The sequence below is a fragment of the Pseudophryne corroboree genome, chromosome 4 (assembly GCF_028390025.1).
Source record: "Pseudophryne corroboree isolate aPseCor3 chromosome 4, aPseCor3.hap2, whole genome shotgun sequence".
NCBI classification, from domain to species: domain Eukaryota; kingdom Metazoa; phylum Chordata; class Amphibia; order Anura; family Myobatrachidae; genus Pseudophryne; species Pseudophryne corroboree.
The window spans coordinates 683,518,802-683,541,182 of NC_086447.1; the positions used below are offsets into that span (position 1 = coordinate 683,518,802).

General features: G+C 45.1%; 1 long non-coding RNA gene across 1 annotated transcript; it reads left to right on the plus strand.

The window, feature by feature from the left end:
• The first annotated feature begins 12,478 nt into the window (after window positions 1-12,478).
• On the plus strand, window positions 12,479-22,030 carry LOC134911695 (uncharacterized). The gene is made up of 3 exons (XR_010176772.1): window positions 12,479-13,420; window positions 19,665-19,736; window positions 21,565-22,030. It is a non-coding gene; the product is annotated as an uncharacterized LOC134911695 (long non-coding RNA).
• Window positions 22,031-22,381: the final 351 nt, after the last annotated feature.

Genomic DNA, 22,381 nt, shown 5'->3' on the forward strand with positions numbered 1-22,381 from the left:
CTCCCAATATAACTAGTGATGAGCGAGGTTCGGTTTTACTCGGTTTTACTCGGTTTTACTCGGTTCTCAAAACGGCATCTTATTGGCTATCCAAAACACGTGACATCCGTGAGCCAATAAGATGCCGTTTTGAGAACCGAGTAAAACCGAGTAAAACCGAGTAAAACCGAATCCGCTCATCACTAAATATAACACAATCCCTCAGAGCTCGGAGTGAGCCACTTGTACGCTTTCCTCCTACATATGAAATAGGCATCATCTGTGAGAACACAGGGGACAAAATGTAACATCACCATATTGCAAACTTTCCATGTAAAGAAACCAATCCCTAGTTCTCTCATTTGCTCAGTACAAGTATCGGGCTGGATGATATGGTCACAATACCCTGACGATACTTTCCCAACCCACATGGTCTTGCTTCCACGTGTATACCTATACCGAAAATACCTCCCACTATTGGCTATCTGACGTACAAGTTCAGAGTCAATAGGAATCCTATCAGCTCTGTGTGAAAAAGTCATTGTCTGGTTATTCCACGTCACTTCCCAATTTCCTGGTTTTCGGTAATTGGAAATATTAAAACACAACAGGGACCTATCTACATGATACTGGTGGAGCTTCAAGCTAGGGGGCCTAGATATATTGAATTTCTTGTCCATCAGTCTCTCACCCCATAATTCGAGTACCTCATCTATTGCTAAAGGGTATGGTACTAATCCCGACTTACTCTGTCCTTGAGGTACCTGTGAGCACACCCAGCATTCTGTTTGGTTTAAGACCTTACCCACTCAACGGATGTCGGTCCATGTCGATATTAATGTTGGACTGACATCTCTGGATGCACCCATCTTCGACTATGTTCTCACAATTCCTACAAATACAATATTCATCAGACAATAACCCTTCACATTGCCTCCGAGCTCCATGACTACCAGAGCGCTTACTGATACCAGCCTTTACTCGAGTGATGTGCTGCTCCTGAGATCCTACAAATTCGTACTCGCCATCAGAACCCATTCCAGATCCTTGCTCGACCTCTCTGGGACCCTCACCAAAACAAATTGTCCTGATCAAAAACAGAATTACTAGCAGAACCCGAAACGCAGTCTCTTGTGATAGATCCATTTCGTTAGGGGAAAGAAGGAAAATAAGGAGGAGAAAAGAAAGGAAAATGTAAAGGGGTAAAAAAAAGAAAATGGTGCGACAACTGTCCTTGATCTTGTTGCTCTCCGTGCTCAGGTGCCTTTCAACAGTCCTGCCTCTCAACTTTCCCGGAATAAACACTCTAGTGATACGAGGTTCTCTTCACGTTGCTCTTTGTCACGAGTTTTCTCCGGGTCAGCGACCTTCTTGCAGTGGAACGAGTGGACCCAAGTCTCTCTTTCGGCGACCTTTAATGCTGTAGTGCTGGTTAACAAGACTTGGTACAGTCCTTCCCACCTGTCTATGAGGCAACCTGAGCGTAAGAAATTTCAAACCATCACATAATCCCCAGGCTCAATGTCATGACAATTACTGTTTCGGTAGGTCAGGAATCACCAGCTTTAGATTTCTTTGTTGATTTCTCAGCTGCCGGCTCATCCTAACCAAATATTCCACAGTTATTTAATTATTGCATTTCAAATCATCCTGGGGTTCTATCATTACAAGAGGTTGTCGACAAAAAAGAATTTCAAAAGGCGATAAGTAAAGCGGAGACCTGGGAGTGGTTCTGATGCTGTACAACACTAATGGCAAAGCTTCTGACCACAGCAATCCAGTTTCAGCCATTACTTTGCTCAGCTTGATCTTAATTGATCTTAATATTGCTGTTCACTCTCTCTACCTTCGCACTCACCTGTGGTCGGTACGGAGTATATAGCTTGCTATTAATTCCCATCAGTTTGCACATGACCTGAAAGACATCACCTGTAAAATGGGTACCCCTATCACTTTCAATCACTCTAGGGATACCATATCTACACACAAATTCCTGCACAATTTTCTTTGCAGTGAACGTGGCAGTATTTGTGGCAGCAGGGAACACTTCTACCCAGTTGGAAAACACATCGATACATACTAACACATATTTCAAATTCCTACAGGGTGGTAACTGTATGAAGTCGATTTGTATTACCTGAAAAGGTCCGTCTGTAGGAGGGATATGGGATGGCTCTGTTGGTATTGTCTTACCAATATTCTTCCTCAAGCAAGTAAAACATGTCATTGCTCTCTTACCTGCATGAGAAGAGAATCCTGGCGCACACCAGTAGGCTCTTACCAGCTTGCACATACCCTCTTTGCCCAGATGAGTCAGACCGCATGCCGCCTCAACTAGGCTTGGAAGATATGCTCTGGGGGCCACTGGCTTACCGTGTCCACCTGTCCAAAGTCCTGAGAACTCCTGACCATACCCCTTCGACTTCCAGACTGCCTTTTCCTGTAGGGAACACAAATTTTGCATTTCAATTTACTGTTGTGTGTTATTAGTTGTGTGAAGTAAACCGTCTCTGGATGAGAGAAAAAAGGGGAATAATAATGGAAAAAAAAATCTCAGGTTTGGCATTCACCCACAGGTTGTCACACCATCATGCATATCGGTGTCTGTACACAGTCTCCCTTCACCAGTATTCTCATTCTCCACCCTTGTGCTGGTGAGATATACTGGATTTGGGCAGAACTCTGACGGACCGAGTAGGCATGTGGCGTTTGAACTGTTATCGGGTCCATGTAGTGTACCTTCCTGTCGGTGAACGTAAGAGATGAGGAGAAAACTTTGAAGAAAAATCCCATAGAGGTTAGTAACAGATAAGTTTGTAGATCACAAAGAAAAACAAACGTTAAAAGTAGGCGCAAACACTATAAATGAGTCCTTACATAAGTATACAACGGTACCAGGGAAGTCGAAGTACTGCTTAAGCAGGTGGTGCTAGCTGATCTCTGGACCGTGGGTGCACTGATCCTGGTACTTCGACTTCCCTGGTACCGTTGTGGTGTCCGGAACCTCCGGTGCTTCCCCTTGTGCCATCTTGGGAGGGTAACTAGAAGATACCCCATATCAGCACCCCTTTTCTTCCCACTGGCAGTGGTTACATGCTTGTTGTTTTATGAATTTTGTGAGTGTTCTGTGTAAAATAAATATGTTATCCCTGTGAAAAGTGATCTGCACTATGACCTCTTCTTCTTTATTGAGAAAAAGAAGTACTCCATATCATTGAGGTTGTGTGGACAAGGGATCCAAGAACACGAAGCATACACTAACCCAAGATCTCACTCCTGTCTGTTCATAAGGATACTTATGTAAGGACTCATTTATAGTGTTTGCGCCTACTTTTAACGTTTGTTTTTCTTTGTGATTTATTCTTGGAATTTTGTGTGAAGGTTCCTTGTTTATTAGTGGGCTGCATTCACATAATAGGCAGCGCATTTGTACAATAACTTCTTTGCAGATAAGTTTGTAGAGGCAAAGAGGATTTTATTAAATTTGACAACTCGATTGGGCACTATGGGGAATGACTTTTCTACTTGGTCTACTCCCCTAAAAAAAATCTATGTGTGTTGTATCTCTACTGGGACTATCCCAGCCATCAATCCAGTGTACTGTCCATCCTAAGTTCATAGGGAACCCGGTATCTTTGAGATAATTTCCTCTACCTGTGATGGACATGAATCTAGAACAGTGAAATGCAACATTAGTCTTCGTGGGTGTCTGACATACTTTGTATTTCCTGAGCGGGAGCACGTTATATGTATTCCATATCTAACAAAGCTCCTGTTAAGTTAATCAGGGGCCATTTCTGCTAGAGAAAGAAGCAAAAGTTTAGAGGCCCCATCTTAACCCCAGCAAGTTTTGTCAAAGGGTAATGTTGCGTTTATTTTGTTCTTCCCATTAGCCGAATCTGTGTTTTCTATATGGCTCGTGATTCCTTACTATATGTCCCTTGGTCCCGTCTATGTGTTTAATAATGTGGCTTGTGTTTTCTGTCTAGGGAGTCTATATTAACTATGTGTCCCACTACTCCTACAATCTCTGGCAAAATGCCCTTCCTTTTTACAAATGTAACATATTCTCAGTCTTTTCCAAACAGCAGGGGTCTGGGTTTTGAGCTGATGAGTCTTTCCTGTCAGAGCCTGTATACTTACCGTCCTCAACCTCCTCCTGTTGTTCCCTGCGCCTAGCAATATTCTTGTGGTGTTCAATAGCGCACTCTCTAAGACAAGCTACTATGACCCCTCTCCAATTAGGCAAAGATGTTTGCACCCTGTCCCTTAATGCCTTTTTGAGCCCGTCCATTAGCACAGAGACAGCCACCTCCCTGTAATTCGCATCGTTCCCTATATCCGATACCCCAATGTATCTATCCATTATTTGCAGAGCCCGATGGAAATATTCAGATGCCATTTAATTTTCTCTCTGTTTTATGGAGAAAATTTTTCTCCACTTAACAGTAGTGGGGAAATACAACTCTAGTTGCATGTTAATTCGTTCCACGTTCTCCTGATTGTGTTCGTCAGTCATAGGACCATCCGACTCTAATTTACAATCCGTAATACATTTTTGGGTGTCAATATTAGGGGGTAAGCACGCTTTCAAAAGTATCCACCAATCTTTGTTTGCAGGTTCATATGCATTACACAGATCCTTTACATACTTCTGACATCTGGATAAATGCTTTCGGGGATCCGGGAATTCTGAAATGATTGACCACAGCTCCGATCTGGACAATGGGCAATACATTGCATTATTCCTGGTGAGGATTTCTCCCTGACTATCGGTTCCCCCATTGGGAGTTACTATTTCCAAGACAGGATGTAATCCTACCATTCCATTCCTAATTTGCTCACTGTGAGGTGTTATTGTCTCTGTGTAATGAACAGTCTCACACTTACCGATGTCTGTGATCTCACCAATCCTTTCAGTGGGGTATACTGTTACTGCTCTTACTGGTTGGACAGGGCCCACCTGAATTTCCTGTAAGGCGATTGCCTGGATGAGGGCTGAGAGTGGGATGGATGCATCATTTTCCTCTGACCTATGACCTTGGAGAGAGTTCAAACAAGATACAACTTGCACGGGTTAGGGTTAACACATTGCTTCTGCATTCTACTATCATTTACAGATATACCATTGACTGTAGTCATCTTTTCCCCTTCGACCTGTGTCAGTAATGGTGTGTTCGTGCCCTCATTCCTGCTAGGTTTGGAACTTGCTTTGCGAGTTTGTTCTCTTTGCACCTCCCCCCTCTTGTTGCCACAGGTTTAAACAATCGTTATGTCTGATCCTTTGTTTTCTGGATTTAATCAGACATATTTTATTACCTACATTCTGCAGTACCTCTGGTTCAAAGCTGCCCATCCAAGGGAATGATACCCTATCTTCCACAGTCATACATTCCCATTCATTGCAAAAAGCCTCCGTGTGTGAACCATATTTCTCACACATAATAAACCTTGCTGACCCTCTCGGCTGCAATTCTGACCTTCTCGGTCCCAACTCTTCAGCCTGAACCCTAGCTACCAAACGTCTCTCACTTGAGCAACTGGCTCCCATAATTGTGGGCCTTTTCCCACAAACACCAAAATACTCAATGCAAGCAGACGGTGAAAGTTCTCTGAGCGCTCTTCTCCCGCTCTCGCCCACATTGGCCAGAACTACGATACACTGTCGATAGTGGATCGCGATGTACCCAACCTAGGGCCCCTAACTGGCTTCTATTCACTGGAAGTTTTTAGGAGTGACTTACCTTTTCCAGTGAATACCTACCATTGGAGAGTTTCCTGAGAGAGACCAGCATGCACTTATACACAAATCACGCTTGCATATGCTCTACATGGCGCTAATGATACCGTGGTTTTGTGCAAAAAGTTCGCACAAGGGTATCAAGTTGCGTCACGTACCACACCCACAAGCGCGCGGTCCAATCGCACAGCGTATAGGTACTTGTTACCTATCCGCTCTAAGACCACTGGAATCGAATCACTAGCTGCGAAACCTCAGCTGGAGCGTAACAAAAAAAACTATATGGGGTCACAATTCACAATTCCCTACCACGCTCCTGTGCAAGTCTCCTCACGACTTGCGTACTTTTCTATCTATATTAACGTGAGTCAGCCGCCTCACGCCGCCAAGCCTCCACTCACTTGGTGTACCAACGACGGGATCCCGAATTCCCAGGTTCAAATCCACTCACTCTTACTTTCAGCTCACACAAATACACAGCGTTTTTCTGTACTGATAATTTCCACTCTTTCTGATCGGCAGCTTTAAACAAAAGTCTTATACTAATCTGCTTTTGAAACCAGATAGTTATGTGCTATTGTATTTAAGGTATACTACCCCACCTTTTAATTGAACGAACTATCGTGTAATTTGTACTTAGCGTCCGCACTCTTACGCACTTTGCATAAACACATGACCGTGCGTGCCTTTTACGCTGCGTGCGCGGTCCTGTACTTTGTCCGAGCCATGTGTGCAAAATGTGCGTCCGCAATAATACAAATCACACAATCTCTATAAATGTGAGCCATACAAACTATAATCGCCCACAAACACAACACACACTTGTTCTGTATAACCCTTTATGACTGGGCCAGAACTGCGTTTTGTGTTTTTATAAGTATTCCCTTAACACACTAATTCAAATTTATCTATATAGCAACAAATATATCCGATTTCACACAGATTTAAACTGGTCTAGCAATCTATACCTTGTGGCAACAATATGTGAGAGGGTATGCAAAGTATCGCTACCCTTTGTGTACGCTTTTGGCGCCAAAAAAATTTCACAAATTTTTAAATAGCTTTTTTCCTGTTTACCTACGGGTTCTATCAGCACCTCTGTAGACTAGGCAGAGCAGACGCAATCTAACAGCACACAAATAGGGTTTTTAAACATCCAGCAACCAGAAAAAGGTTTAACGTGGATATCTTTCCACCCTTCGCTGATAGATTAAAGTCTGCTATGAGCTGCTAGCCTTTGAGTGTGTGAAAAACCGGATCGAGCCCCCAATTGTAAATGCTGATTTACTTACAGGACTAAAAGCAATACTTAAAACCACACTTAATACACTTTAAAATTGAGCCGCTGCAGCAGCTGTATGCAATCCTTAACCTACGTACTTATTACTCAGTTAGCGTACAAACTCCCGTACCGTGTACACACTTTGCGCACTAACGCCGCGACGGACGTACTGAGTACATGCGGTGCATACACACACAACAACACGCTGTGAGCACTATGCAGCTTCACGTGTGTCTAGAATACATTTACAAATCTAGCAGGGAAAGGAGACACGACACCAATTGTATTTAGGAAGTTGGGATCCGACCCGCCAACATATAATTGATAAAAGGGGGTTACAATAAAGATACAATTACAATAACAGAAAAGAGGCTACAGTCAATGGTACATACGTTTGGTTTCGCCTGCGCTTCCCGGTCCGGTCCTCAGTCATCAAGGTAGATGACCTTCAGAGATTGAGAGTGAGCTGACTTTTTATACATTTGTCCAAAACCTAACACAATGGAAACTGTAATCTCTTTGTCCATTGGACACAGGGATGGTCATTTACAGTACAGGAGAGGTCATAGGTCAGTTTGAATAGGTGGGCAATGTCTGGTCCAGGTGCAATTGCAGATGTTCCCCTCTGGGTTCCCGCCGCATTTTAAGAGTACAGTAAATACAGTTAATATTAATATTTTGCTCCTGCGTATAACTATTCACAGGAGCGTGCGATCTTCTGCAAACCAACACCGGAATATTGCTCTTAAAATACCCTACAGCTGGATACCAAACACCACCTTATAACCTAGTTCTGTCCCCTCCTATCCTGTAAAGGTGAATCCCTTTGTTGTTGTACCATTTAAACAAGTATAAATCGCTGGTGCGGTGCATGTGGGCTATGTGTACATTGTGCACTATTTGGATTAAATATGTAATGTGTTTTTATGGCTTTTCCATGCGATTACAAACACTACCGTAATTACTCATACCACGCGCTAATACGCAGGACGCGAGAGCGACCATACGCAAATTGCGAATATGCGCACGCACAGCAGAACAAGTACGCGCACGGAGGCCATCTGTGTGTAGTTTGTACGTGATGTGTGTACTGGAATATTTTTGACTTTGACAGTGAGTAAAGTACAGTAGATAGCTGTGCTTTAAGTTACTGTAATTACAGGTACTGTATAAAACAGGGTCTGATGTAGCAGCAGGTATCTGGTCTATACAGTACCTGTGGTAAACAAATGGTTAAAAAAGGTGCAAACATTAACCAGGGTCAAAAGGTCACGGTTTTTTAAATGCATTTTTCCAATTTTTTTTGCATTTACTATCCATGTCAAAAACGACACCACCTAGGTCGACACACCTTAGGTCGACACCAGATATAGGTTGACATGGCCGTTAAGTTGACATGGCAAAAGGTCGACATGAGTTTTTGAATAATTTTTTTAACTTGTTTATACAGTTATTTACAATCCACGTGGACTACGACTGTGAATAGTAAACTGTGCCGACCGCAGGGAGGCACTTTGCCCGAAGCATGGCGAGGGGACATGGGGCACTAATTGAGGTTCCCGTTCACTTTACGAAGAAAAAACATAAAATTCTCATGTTGACCTTCTTCCATATTGACCTTGATTGTGATGTAATAAAGATGCTGTTAATGTTGAATTTCATTGGCTGTACAGTATGCTGCCATTATACTGTATATATATTTTTACAGGGCTGGAAGCACGACGGCATAGAAGGTGGGAAAGGCGCTGCTGAGCTTGTAAGTATTGTCAAGTACGGTAGTGTACACAGTGATTTATACAGTATTTTCAATGTGTCCCTCCCCCCTGTCCTGACCAGCCCAGATAACTCACCGCAATCCAGATGGGAGGGAGGGTGGGAGACTTCCTGTGAGATCCGGCAGCCCGGAAGTGCACTGCAATGGTGAGGTGCGGATGGTGGCCGGCTGTCTGGCTTTTCTATCGTGCATTGCTGTTATTAATCTGCTACATTATCATGCATGCACTGGCAATATTGACTGTATATATATATATATATATATCAAGGGCCCCAGCCCATGCAGTCTCTAATGGTTAGGTAAACCAATGTGGTGGCTGGCCACACCCTTATGCACGGGTACCTACCACTGCATTCTCCCGGTAGGTCCTTCATGCCCCTGTCCAACACTGAGTGTAAGGGGAGGTGAGTTTCTCCCAGGGGTAAGAGTGGATTTGTGAGGGTGATACAGGGCTTCGGGATGGTGTGGGAGGGCTGGTAACGCATGAAACAGCCTCTGGGTTGTGTGGGGTAGGAAGGAGAGATACTGTACTGCATACTGTACTGTACATACTGTATATTTGATACTGTATAATTTATACATTATAGCGTCACTTACGGTACTGTTATATTTTTTATTCACAGTACCGCAGCCACCTGCCAGTCCGCAGCCACCCCAGGCTGATGAGGAGGAGCCAGGCCCCAGCGCAGCCGGTAAGCACACTACTTTCCGATTTCTGCCTCGCTTCCCAGTGGTATTGTGTAAAGAGAATTCTGGTGCGACTGTCATTGTTACACTACTGTACAGTACATGTGTCCTGGATACTGTACATGTTATGTACATGTTACAAATTGACAGCTTCACTTATAATACTGTTATTTTTTTTTCCACAGTACCACCACCACCTGCCTGCTCGCACCCACCACAGGGCCAGTAGGAGGAGGAGGCGCCGCCAGGCCCCATCTCACTCAGTAAGCACACTACTCTCCGATTTCTGCCTCGCTTCCCAGTGGTATTGTGTAAAGAGAATTCTGGTGCGACTGTCATTGTTACACTACTGTACAGTACATGTGTCCTGGATTTTTCCACAGTACCACCGCCACCTGCCTGCTCGCACCCACCACAGGGCCAGTAGGAGGAGGAGGCGCCGCCAGGCCCCATCTCACTCAGTAAGCACACTACTCTCTGATTTCTGCCTTGCATCCCAGTGGTATTGTGTAACGAGAATTCTGGAGCGACTTTCATGACTTGGGATCACGGCGGTCGAGATCCTAGTGTCGGAATCCACATACCCCTGAAAATGGCGGCGACGATGGCTCGAATTGGGTGGGAGACCGGCTCCGTGATCCCGACAGATAGGATCCTGATTGTAAGGACACCGGATGAAGAGAGTATACAGCCAGGGAAGGGAGAGTTAGGTTTAGGCACTTAGGGTTAAGCACCAAGGGGTAGATTTATGTTTAAGCTGCAGGAGGGAAGCTTTCGGGTTAGAGGGGAGGGGGTTACTACAGTACCAGTGGTGCAAGTACAGTAGATATTTTTTCTTAGTGGTACTGATAGTTGAAATGGGTGTGGAAATGTCATGAGGGGGCGTGGTAACACAAAACTAGGGGAGTTGCTACATGACAATAGGAGCATGGCCACATTATGCCAGACACCGTAATGTCCCTTACACATTATGCCAAACACCATAATGCCTTACATACAATATTATACCACACCGTAATGCCTATTACAGTACATACTGTATTATGCCACACACAGCTATGCCACTGACACCATTTTATGTACCACACTCAAAAATGCCCATTATAAATTATGCACCAGTGGAGGGCTGATGGTACTGTGTACCACCACCAAATGTCTTAATGGTACTCTGTATCACCCTACTTTCACCACTGGGTACTATACAGTACTTAACGAACCATTGTTGGGATTTTCGCATTTGGGATTTTTAAATTCGCGATGCCATCATTGGGATACTGAGTGATACTGAGGGAGCGAGTAGGGTTAAGGTTAGGCTGTGGGCATGCGTGTTTAGGGTAATGCACCACCAGGGGGGACTTAGGGTTAAGCACCAAGTGGGAGGTTTAGGCTGCCAGAGGGTAGGTTTTTGGTTAGAGGGGAGGGGGGGTACTATACTTAACAAACCCCTGTGGGGATTTTCACATTTGGTATTTTTTGCATTCGGGATGCCATCATCGGGATACTGAGCACTGGCATCTCGAATGACGGCATATCTTATGATATTTTATGATTTTTTTTTATCCATTATTTACAGTACTGTATTTAATTGTACTGTACAGTAGCTTATGTTACAGTGTTATTTTTCCACAGTACCACATGCCCCACCCAGCCAAGAGCATACCCCACCCACCCAGGAGCCGGAACTGGGAATCTCCGGAAATGGTAATCATTATTATTGTTACAGACAATAGTTTCCTACAGTATTATTGTAATTTTTTTATTTTACAATATTTGTTATCTTTTACACACAGACCGCCTCGTTATTGATACGGAGGCAGAGGAGGAAGAGGAGATGGGGGAGCCTTCAGGCCAGCCTGGTAAGTATTGTAATCTACAGTACTCTACTGTACTGTATTGTACTTTTATTTATTTAACAGTTTCTTATATAGTGCAGCATATTCCGTTGCGCTTTACAATTAGAACAAAAGTACAAAACTGGGTAAAAACAGACAGACATAGAGGTAGGAAGGCTCTGCTCGCAAGCTTACAATCTATAGGGAAATAGGCATTGATTCACAAGGATACAGTAGATGCTATCTATTGCTTAATGGTCCACCAGATTGCTAGGTTCTGAATGGGTTGTATGATATGATTAATGTTGGCAAGAGGTCAGGAGGGTGTGAGAGTAAAGAAAGAAAATATGTGAGGTTATGTGGACTGTATAGAGAGGATGTAATTAGATAGGGAAGCATTGAAGGTTATGTGGGTGGGTCTGGAATTTGATAGGCTTGTCTGAAGAGGTGAGTTTTCCAATTGTGTACCAATGGCTTGGGTTCACATGACCAGTGGTCAGGATTCCAGCAGTCAAGTGACCGACAGCGGCAGTCTGATTGCAGAAATCCCAACAGGGCGAGGTACAGTATCCAAACCCTCCTCCACTACCCCCTAACCCTCCATTCATACTCTGATTCCAGCCTCTGCATTCTGAATGCCGGGGTCCTGACAGCTGGTATTTTAAATGCAGGTACAGTACGTCCCCTACCAATGGACGGTCATTCTACACTCCTATTAACAATGTCTCTCTGCCTCCTGTACTCTACTTCCTGTAGCACTGTACTACTGTAAAGTACTGTACGATACTATAGCACTGTAAATAATGATGTAAAATTTGCCTTGTCTTTCTTTGTTTATAATTTTTTTTTATATTCCCCACTGAAATTGTCATGGAGGCAGAGGAGGTGGAGGCGGAGGAGCCCAGTAAGTAATCTACAGTACTGTACGTGTTCTACCAATGGGTTGGGTTTGTGTGACCAGCAGTCATGATTCCAGTGGTTAGGTAACCGAAAGCGGCATCCTGATTGCAGAACTCCCAACAGGATCCGGTAATTTAAGCATCCTAACCCCTCCTCCACTACCCCCTAACCATCCATTCATTCTTTGGTTCCGTCCTCTGCATTCTGAATGCTGGGATCCAGACAGTATTTCAAATACAGGTACAGTACGTCCCCTACAGGTACAGTATGTCCCCTGATCCTATTAAGAATGTCTCCCTGCCTCATGTACTCTACTTCCTGTAGCACTGTACTACTGTAAAGTATTGAACAATACTGTAGTACTGTACATAACAATGTAAAATTTGACTTTTCGTTTTTGGTTTATAATTTAAAAAAAATTTAATATTCAACACAGATATCGGTTACGTGGAGCCGGAGGAGGAGGAGCCCCAATGTAGTAAGTACAGTAGGAATTTCTCTAGCCCATTCTTAAAAGTATTGACCAAGTCACTTTACTACTCTCTCAGGCAGGGAAATTCTAAACATGTACAATATTGTCCTTACAGTGAAGAACCCTTTTCGCCTCTGTGTGCAAAATATCCTCTCCTCCAACCGAGCGGATGTACACGTGTCCTCTGTGTCGATCTTATAAAAAACAGATCCTCCGCAAGCTCTGTGTATTGTCCCCTTACTGTATATATTTGTAAAGGTTAATCATGTCCCCTCTTAATCTTCTCTTTTCCAATGTAAACATGCCCAGCAAGCCTTTCCTCGTATTCCAGCATCTCCATCTCCTTGATCAGTTTGGTCGCCCGCCTCTGAACCTTTTCTAGTTCCACGATATCCATTTTGTAGTATGGTGCCCAAAATTGTGCATCCTAACCACCCTCCACTAGCCTAACCCTCAAATCATACTCTGATTCCGGCCTCGGCATTCTGAATGCCGGGATCCCGACAGCCGGTATTTTAAATACAGGTACAGTATAGTACTGTATGTCCCCTACCACTGGACAGTCATTTTGGTCCTACTATATTATGAATGTTTGTCTGCCTCCTGTAGCACTGTACTACTGTAAACTACTGTGCAATTTTATAGTAAATGTTCTCTACTGTATTTTATTTATAAGCTTTTTTTATTTTCCACTCAGTAATTATCATTGACAGCAATGAGGAGGAGGAGGACGAGAAGCCTTCTTCCCAACTTGGTAAGTAATCTAAAGTACTGTACTGTACTGTACATTGTGTATTACCAATGGGTTGGGTTCACGTGACCAGCAGTCAGGATTCCAGTGGTCAGGTGACCGACAGCGGCATCCTGATTGCAGCAATCCCAACAGGGCGAGGTATGGTATCCTAACCCTCCTCCAGTACACCCAGATTCTGGCCTCGGCATTCTTGACATGGAGGTAGAGGCGGAGAAGATGCACCAGTGCAGTAAGTACAGTAATCTACAGTACTGTTCTGTACTGTAACATAATAACATATAGGGGGTAATTCCAAGTTGATCGCAGCAGAAATTTTGTTAGCAGTTGGGCAAAACCATGTGCATGTTATGGGCCACGGCTGTGGCTCATTCCTGTTTTGCAGTTTTGTTCTGTATTTCATGTTTTACTTCTGTTTATGTTCCCCGTAGGTGTCATGGGGTGCTCGGAGCTCACCCTTAAGGAGGGGATACTGTTATGAACCACAGGTAGTGGTTCATTCCTATTTTATGTTTATAAAGTTGTCTTGCATGCCAGGATTTCCTGTTGCTCTGTTTTAGAATACTCTTGTCTGCTGCCGCTGGTGAGTCTGTGTAATTGCAGCTTGTTCCCTTGTGTTCAGCCTCACCTGGCTGCTAATTGCATCTGGTCAGTTTGAAATCATGCAACAAGGCAGCTGCATGGGATTATTAATTAGGCCTCTCTGTTATATGCTGGCTGTTTGCAATTCACAGATGCTGGTGATATTCCTGGGTTTTCAGTCTGCTTGAGTTCTGAGCTTGGTTCCTGCTAGTTCCTGAGCTTCCTGTGTCAGTCCCTGTGTCGATTCCTATGTCTGATCCCGTGTCCTGCCGTGAGGCGTTCCTGTCCTGAGGTCCAGTACCTTTGCCTGTGCAAGTTTCTGGCTTCTTGGTGTCCACCGGTCTGTCGTTTGGGATTCTGCCTGTCCTCCAGTTCTGAGAGTCTGTGTCAGCAGCATTGGGAGTTCCTGTCCGTTTGCCAGTATTCGTAGCGGTTCCGTGAGTAGCGGCACGGCCGCGTCCGTTGGCGTAGGCCGCTGTATTCCCTTATTATTTCTGTCACTGGTGTTTTGCAGAGGGTTCTGCTTATGCTGTCACCGCCGGTACACGAGTATTGTGTCGGTGTGTGGTCAGCATTTCCTTTGTTGTTCTTTTCCTTTGGCGGCAAGCCGCACATACTTTGGTTTTAGGTTTGTTAGTAGCCCCTGGCCTTGTTGTTTAGTCAGAGGGCCCCTTGTTATCACCCTGTCTCGGTTCACTCTTTGTCTCTCATTAAGACCTGAGGGGGCATCGAAGTTGGGCAGACGTAATCCGCCCTTCAAACGCGGCTGCCATGGGCTCAAGCAACCATAGTCTCGCAAGAGTGTACTGACAGCACGGGTGAGACAACGGAGATAGGGCGCCAGGGGCTATTCCCTTTCCATTCCCCTTTCCCAGCATTCCGTCCTGGTGCTCTGGACTCGCTTCATAACATCTCCCTTGTTCTGAGCACCAGGAACCTAACATTATCACCAGCCATACCACAAAAAAGAAATAAAACTTTTTTTTTTTTCTTTTTTGGCCCAGTCCAGTGTCTAGTCTAGAATCCAGTCCTGTCTAGATTTCAGTGTGTTAGAATCCAGTCCGGTGTTAGAATCCAGTCCGGTGTTAGAATCCAGTCTTGTCTAGAATCCGGTGTTTAGAATCCAGTCCGGTGTTTAGAATCCAGTCCGGTGTTAGAATCCAGTCCGGTGTTAGAATCCAGTCTTGTCTAGAATCCGGTGTTTAGAATCCAGTCCGGTGTTTAGAATCCAGTCCGAATCCAGTCCGGTGTTTAAAAAAAAAAAAGTCTTGTTTTGTTTAGCAAAATTTAGTCTTGCCTTGCCTTGCCTTGTCTTGCCTTGTCTTGTCTTGTCCTGTCTAGTTTTAAATTCTCCTATGTCTACTATGCAAGCCCTGCAGGCATCTCTCGCAGCCCTGAACTCTGTATTCAGTGCTTTGAGACCAGAGCGACTAGAAGTTTTGCAGCAATCCCTAAAGCAACTGCAAAACCTTCTGACTAAAATCTTGCTCATTTTGCCAGAAGTCGTTGAGAGTACATCTATCTCTAAAGAGACTCTTGTTCACAGTATGGTGACAAGAGAATCCTCTGGTTTAATTGAAGAGAAAAGGTTTAAAAGTTTTCTGCGGCCCAGGCTCTCAGAAGAGGAGCGTCTGCGTCGCAGAAACTTAAACTTATGCCTATATTGTGGGGGTTTAGGCCACTATCTGCAGACCTGTGAGTTGCGCAAGCCAAAGTGTGGTGACGAGTCTTGCCCTCTGGCCAAGTTGAGTCAGGATACAAGACCTACTCCTGTCTCTACTGTGGCAGAGGTACTTGTCACACAACCCACACTAAAAAGCTCTCTGTCCTATAATTGGGGTCCTTGGGCAAGGGAGCCCCATTATAGATTCAGGAATCAAAAAAGAATGTTTTTCTCCTCTCTTGAGGTTCCTGTGGAAGCGGAGTTGCAAGCCCCTGGAGTGGTGCCCGATGCCCAGGGTCCTGGAGTGGTGCCCATAGCCCAGGGTCCTGGAGCGGTGCCCGTAGCCCAGGGTCCTGGAGCGGTGCCCGTAGCCCAGGGTCCTGGAGCGGTGCCCGTAGCCCAGGGTCCTGGAGCGGTGCCCGTAGCCCAGGGTCCTGGAGCGGTGCCCGTAGCCCAGGGTCCTGGAGCGGTGCCCGTAGCCCAGGGTCCTGGAGCGGTGCCCGTAGCCCAGGGTCCTGGAGCGGTACCCGATGCCCAGAGTGCTGGAGCGGTACCCGATGCCCAGAGTGCTGGAGCGGTACCCGATGCCCAGAGTGCTGGAGCGGTACCCGATGCCCAGAGTGCTGGAGCGGTACCCGATGCCCAGAGTGCTGGAGCGGTACCCGATGCCCTAGCTTATAGAGGGACATCAAATATTATAGTTCAGGTGTCCATACCGGAAGGGGTCTCAGAAGCTGTCACCCCAGGTAGGGACTTGAAAAGCGCAACCCAAGAAAGGGTCTCTAAAACCATAGTTCTTGAAGGGAACTCGAGAAGCAAAACCCCAGAAGGGATCTTTGAAGTAATATCCCCAAGTGGGGTCTCGAGAGACGCAGCCCCAAAGAAGGGTCTAGAAGTCGCTTCCCCAGGAAAGAACTTAAGAAGCATAGCATTAGTGGAGGATCTGAAAGTTATTGCTTCAGCAAAAGTCCCGGAAGTCATAGTCCCGGGAGAACTTTCGATAATTATCGACTCAGAGAGGGAGGCCGATGGCCCGATCCCAGTCAGGGACGCCAACGGCCCGGTCCCAGTAAAAGAATCCGAGGTGCTGGCCCCGGCGGGGTTCCCGGAGGCCACTGCCCCGGCGGGGTTCCCGGAGGCCACTGCCCCGGGTGGGGTTCAGAAAGTCACTGCCCCGGGTGGGGTTCAGAAAGTCACTGCCCCGGGTGGGGTTCAGAAAGTCACTGCCCCGGGTGGGGTTCAGAAAGTCACTGCCCCGGGTGGGGTTCAGAAAGTCTCAGCCCCGGGTGGGGTTCAGAGAGTCTCAGCCTCGAGTAAGGTCAATAGTGACCAGGTCCTAGCAAAGCACTCCAGTCAGTCAGATGAGAAGGAAACAGATCCTGACTCTGATATCTCAACATCCATAATCTTTGATGGGGACTTAGCCCAATTTCTGGCGCTTTACAAACACTATTACATTATTATGTTGTCTAGACCATTTCTGGGCATCACTCCAGAGAACCTTGTGCTCTATCTGATTTATTCTTTTAGAGGAGAGCCTTTTGAGTGGGCGACCAGCTTAATGAAAGCTGAAGATCCCATTCTTCAGGATCCCCCAGCATTCAGTGATGCAATTATTAAAAGATATGGTTCCAAAGAAATTGATTCAGGTTCATCTAGGTCAGCCGTCTTGTCTGCTGAGAGTCCACCAAATACTGCAAACTCAGCACAAGAGTCTCAGCCCGTTGTTTTGACTGCAGGATGTGCTTTTCTGACTTCTTCTTCTAATAATAGTACTTTGCCAGAAAGTTCAGCTCCCAAGGGTAAGAAACCTGTCTCTGATTTGAACGCAGCCTTGCTGGGTGGTACCATCAGCTCAGACAATGTTTGGGGAATTACCTTGGTCAGACCTAAAGAGCTTTGTAAAAAGAAGAAGAAGAAAAAGAAATAATTTTTTGACTCTTGCCTTGATTTAAAAAAAAAAAAAAAAGATTTTTTTTTTCCTTGTCTTGTGTCCAGTGGCCACCATCAAGGGGAGGGCACTGTTACAAGTTGTTGCTACAACTTGTTTTTTTTTTTTTTTTTTTCTTGTCTGTTAGACCAGTGTGTCAGGTGTTTTTTTTTGTATCCCTTGTTCTGGATAGTCTGAATTTTGGGGTCTTTTGACCCCTCCTCAAGGGGGGGGTGATGTTATGAGCCACGGCTGTGGCTCATTCCTGTTTTGCAGTTTTGTTCTGTATTTCATGTTTTACTTCTGTTTATGTTCCCCGTAGGTGTCATGGGGTGCTCGGAGCTCACCCTTAAGGAGGGGATACTGTTATGAACCACAGGTAGTGGTTCATTCCTATTTTATGTTTATAAAGTTGTCTTGCATGCCAGGATTTCCTGTTGCTCTGTTTTAGAATACTCTTGTCTGCTGCCGCTGGTGAGTCTGTGTAATTGCAGCTTGTTCCCTTGTGTTCAGCCTCACCTGGCTGCTAATTGCATCTGGTCAGTTTGAAATCATGCAACAAGGCAGCTGCATGGGATTATTAATTAGGCCTCTCTGTTATATGCTGGCTGTTTGCAATTCACAGATGCTGGTGATATTCCTGGGTTTTCAGTCTGCTTGAGTTCTGAGCTTGGTTCCTGCTAGTTCCTGAGCTTCCTGTGTCAGTCCCTGTGTCGATTCCTATGTCTGATCCCGTGTCCTGCCGTGAGGCGTTCCTGTCCTGAGGTCCAGTACCTTTGCCTGTGCAAGTTTCTGGCTTCTTGGTGTCCACCGGTCTGTCGTTTGGGATTCTGCCTGTCCTCCAGTTCTGAGAGTCTGTGTCAGCAGCATTGGGAGTTCCTGTCCGTTTGCCAGTATTCGTAGCGGTTCCGTGAGTAGCGGCACGGCCGCGTCCGTTGGCGTAGGCCGCTGTATTCCCTTATTATTTCTGTCACTGGTGTTTTGCAGAGGGTTCTGCTTATGCGGTCACCGCCGGTACACGAGTATTGTGTCGGTGTGTGGTCAGCATTTCCTTTGTTGTTCTTTTCCTTTGGCGGCAAGCCGCACATACTTTGGTTTTAGGTTTGTTAGTAGCCCCTGGCCTTGTTGTTTAGTCAGAGGGCCCCTTGTTATCACCCTGTCTCGGTTCACTCTTTGTCTCTCATTAAGACCTGAGGGGGCATCGAAGTTGGGCAGACGTAATCCGCCCTTCAAACGCGGCTGCCATGGGCTCAAGCAACCATAGTCTCGCAAGAGTGTACTGACAGCACGGGTGAGACAACGGAGATAGGGCGCCAGGGGCTATTCCCTTTCCATTCCCCTTTCCCAGCATTCCGTCCTGGTGCTCTGGACTCGCTTCATAACATCTCCCTTGTTCTGAGCACCAGGAACCTAACAGTGCACTGCAGGGGAGGCATATTTAACATGTGCAGAGACAGTTAGATTTGGGTGTGGTGTGTTCAATCTGCAATCTAATTTGCAGTGTAAAAATAAAGCAGCCAGTATTTACCCTGCACAGAAATAAAATAACCCACCCAAATCTAACTCTTTCTGCACATGTTATATCTGCCTCTCCTGCAGTGCACATGGTTTTGCCCAACTGCTAACAAAATTCCTGCTGCGATCAACTTGGAATTACCCCCATAGTACTGTAGTTTCTGAGTTTAAAAAAGACAATTTGTCCATTGGGTTCAAGCTATTTGTGGTCTCCTATTATACGCGGTTTTGTTTTTTTTGACTAATTTTATCTGCTGTGGATGACGGCCATTGTGTTTATTCCTCTTTTTTTGACTATAGTGCGCAATCTAACCACCATAACCCTGTATATCCTTATCCATGAGGAATTTATCTAGCCCATTCTTAAAAGTATTGACCGAGTCCGCCTTTACTACTCTCTCAGACAGGGAATTCCAAACACATACAGTCCTTACTGTGAAGAAACCTTTTCGTCTCTGTGTGCGAAATCTACTCTCTTCCAACCTGACTCAATTTTTTTTATATTCAACACAGAAATTGTGTCAAAAAGAGTATTTCATGAAATTTTTGTTTCAAAGGCCCTACACTGTCACATGCCATGGAAGAGGAGGATCAGCAGCCTCTGTCCCCCACCACACCACTCACAGCAAGTAAGTCCAGTCAGTACAATTTGGAAATAGAAATACAGTACTGTAGACAGTGTAAACAATGTACTGTACTGAATGTATATTTTAGCTTTTGGGCGGTACAGTAGTTGGTGTGTGTGTGTGTGGGTACATTTTTACTCTGCTGTTTTTTACTTATAGTAGTAACAGTACTGTATGCAGGGGTTAAAGTGAGCTGGAACGGGGCAGAACTACGTTCCGTCAGTTCCACTTGGAGACGGAATGCCTCCTCCGGCTCACCTAACCCGCTGTGTGCAGCTCTGCGGGGAGATGCCGGGCGCCTGCTGAGATTGCGTTACCAGCGGGCGCCCGGCGGCAGCCAGAGGCAGGAGCTCAGTACTGAGTTCCGGCTTCCGCCGCTGTAACTGTGCGCTATGGGAGAGACGTCATGACATCTCTCCCATAGTGCCGAGGAGCGGGTGGCGAGAGAGGACTGCAGCGGTCTGGAAGCGGGAGTGGGGCTCGGTAAGTATTGTGATTGTTTTCTTTCTTAGTGTAGCGGTGCATAAACAGGGGGTAAACTACTGGGGGCATTACTACTGGGTACGCATCTACAGGGGGCAAACTACTGGGGGGATCTACGGGGGGCATCTACTGGGGGACATTATTACTGGGGGCCAACTACAAGGGGTCAAGCTTCTGGGGGCAAACTACAAAGGGGCAAACTACAAGAGGGTATTACTTCTGGGGGCAAACTACAGGAGGGCATTACTACTGGGGGGCATCTACTGGTGGACATTATTACTGGGGGCCAACTACAAGGGGGCAAACTACAAAGGGGCTAACTACTGGGGGCAAACTACAGGAGGGCATTACTACAGGGGGCAAACTACAGGAGGGCATTACTACTGGGGCATAACTACAGGAGGGCATTACTACTGGGGGGCATAACTACAGGGGCATTACTACTGGGGGCGTAACTACAGGGGCATTACTACTTGGGGGCATAACTACAAGGGCTAAACTACTGGGGGCATTACTACTGGGGGCTAAACTAAAAGCGGGGCATAACTGCAGGGGCTAAACTACAAGGGGGCAAACTACAGGGGGGCATTATTGCTGGCAGCTAAACTACAAGCAGGCAAACTACTGGGGCTAAACTACTGGGGGCGTTACCACTGGGAGGCTAAACTAAAGGGGGGATAAACTACTGGGGTCATAACTGCAGGGGCATTACCACTGGGGGCATAACTACTATGGCTAAACTACGGGGGGCTAAACGACTGGGGGCATTAGTACAGGCAACATTACTACTGGGGGCAATACTACACAGGGGCATTACCATTAAAGGCATTACTACTGGGGGCCCTTCTAATGAGGGCATTGTAAAGGGGGCACTTCATAAGGGGCATCACTCCTAGGGACATAAGGGGCACTACTATTGCGGGCATATGTGCCGACAATTGGTCGTTATAACAATGAATTTTGCAGGCATTGGGTAGCTGTGCTTAACAACTGTTCGTTTTGATCTTATGACTTTTGTCATTGAGGAATCTGCATGTGAGCTTGCTGCTACTAAAGAGAAAATTGCTGCATATGAAACATTACATAAAGACCAACTGCAGATGGACACCACTTGTAACTGGCTTGAAAAATTGGAACAACAAACTGCCATCTTTAAAAAAGAACTGGTATCTTTTAAAAAGAAGAAGTTTGAAAATAAAAAAAATAAAAAAATTTTGGATAGCACTCTAGTACTGTAAATTTATTTTTGGGTTTAATGTACAGTACAATACTGTATGTTTTATTTTCTCTTTTTAACCTCATTAATTAACAAAAAAAATTCTGTACTGTTTTTTTTTTTTTTTTTTAGATCACCGGGCATGAATCCAATTGAATTAGTGTGGGCTCAATTGAAGAGATACATTAGGAGTGTTGCGAAGCCAACAACAAAACAGCTGTTGGATGGGATCCAAAAATTTTAGCTAGAAGTACTCACACCTGAACATTGTAATAATTATAAAACTCACCTGTATAAAGTATTACTAGTTATAGTTGAAAGAAATGGTCAAGCCACAAATATGTAGTTCTGTACTACATTTTCTGTATAAAATTTTAATCGATGCATTATTAAAAATGTTTATAAAATTGCCTTTGTCTGAATAGTGCGTAAGCTAATGTACAATATTCTACATTATACTATACAGTAGTACTGTTATTGATGTGTATGAACAGTTTACAGTTTTATACAGTAAGTCCTGAATAAAAGAGTACTGTACATTTTTGATCAGTACAGTATATGAAATCTGATTTTGTAATAAAGACTTTTTTTACATTTATATTGATGCTTTTCCAATAAATATTCCATTATACAGTACGGTATGGTACATGGGGGTAAATGTACAGTATGATGTGTCGTTATGGGGGAGAAGTGTTATTAAACATACTGTACAGTACTGTACTGTAGAAACATACTGTAGAATTTGACGGCAGATAAGAACCACTGTGTCCATCTAGTATGACCCTTTTTTCCCCCCAATATTTTTAGCTCAAACCTTATTTCATCCTAGCCCCCCCCCCCTTTCCATTCTCTGCTCCAAACTACAGAACAATACTTACAGTACTGTATTCAGATTTTTAGTCTTTCTGGGTACAGTACTGTACTGCAAGCTCAGTGAGACAGCACAGTA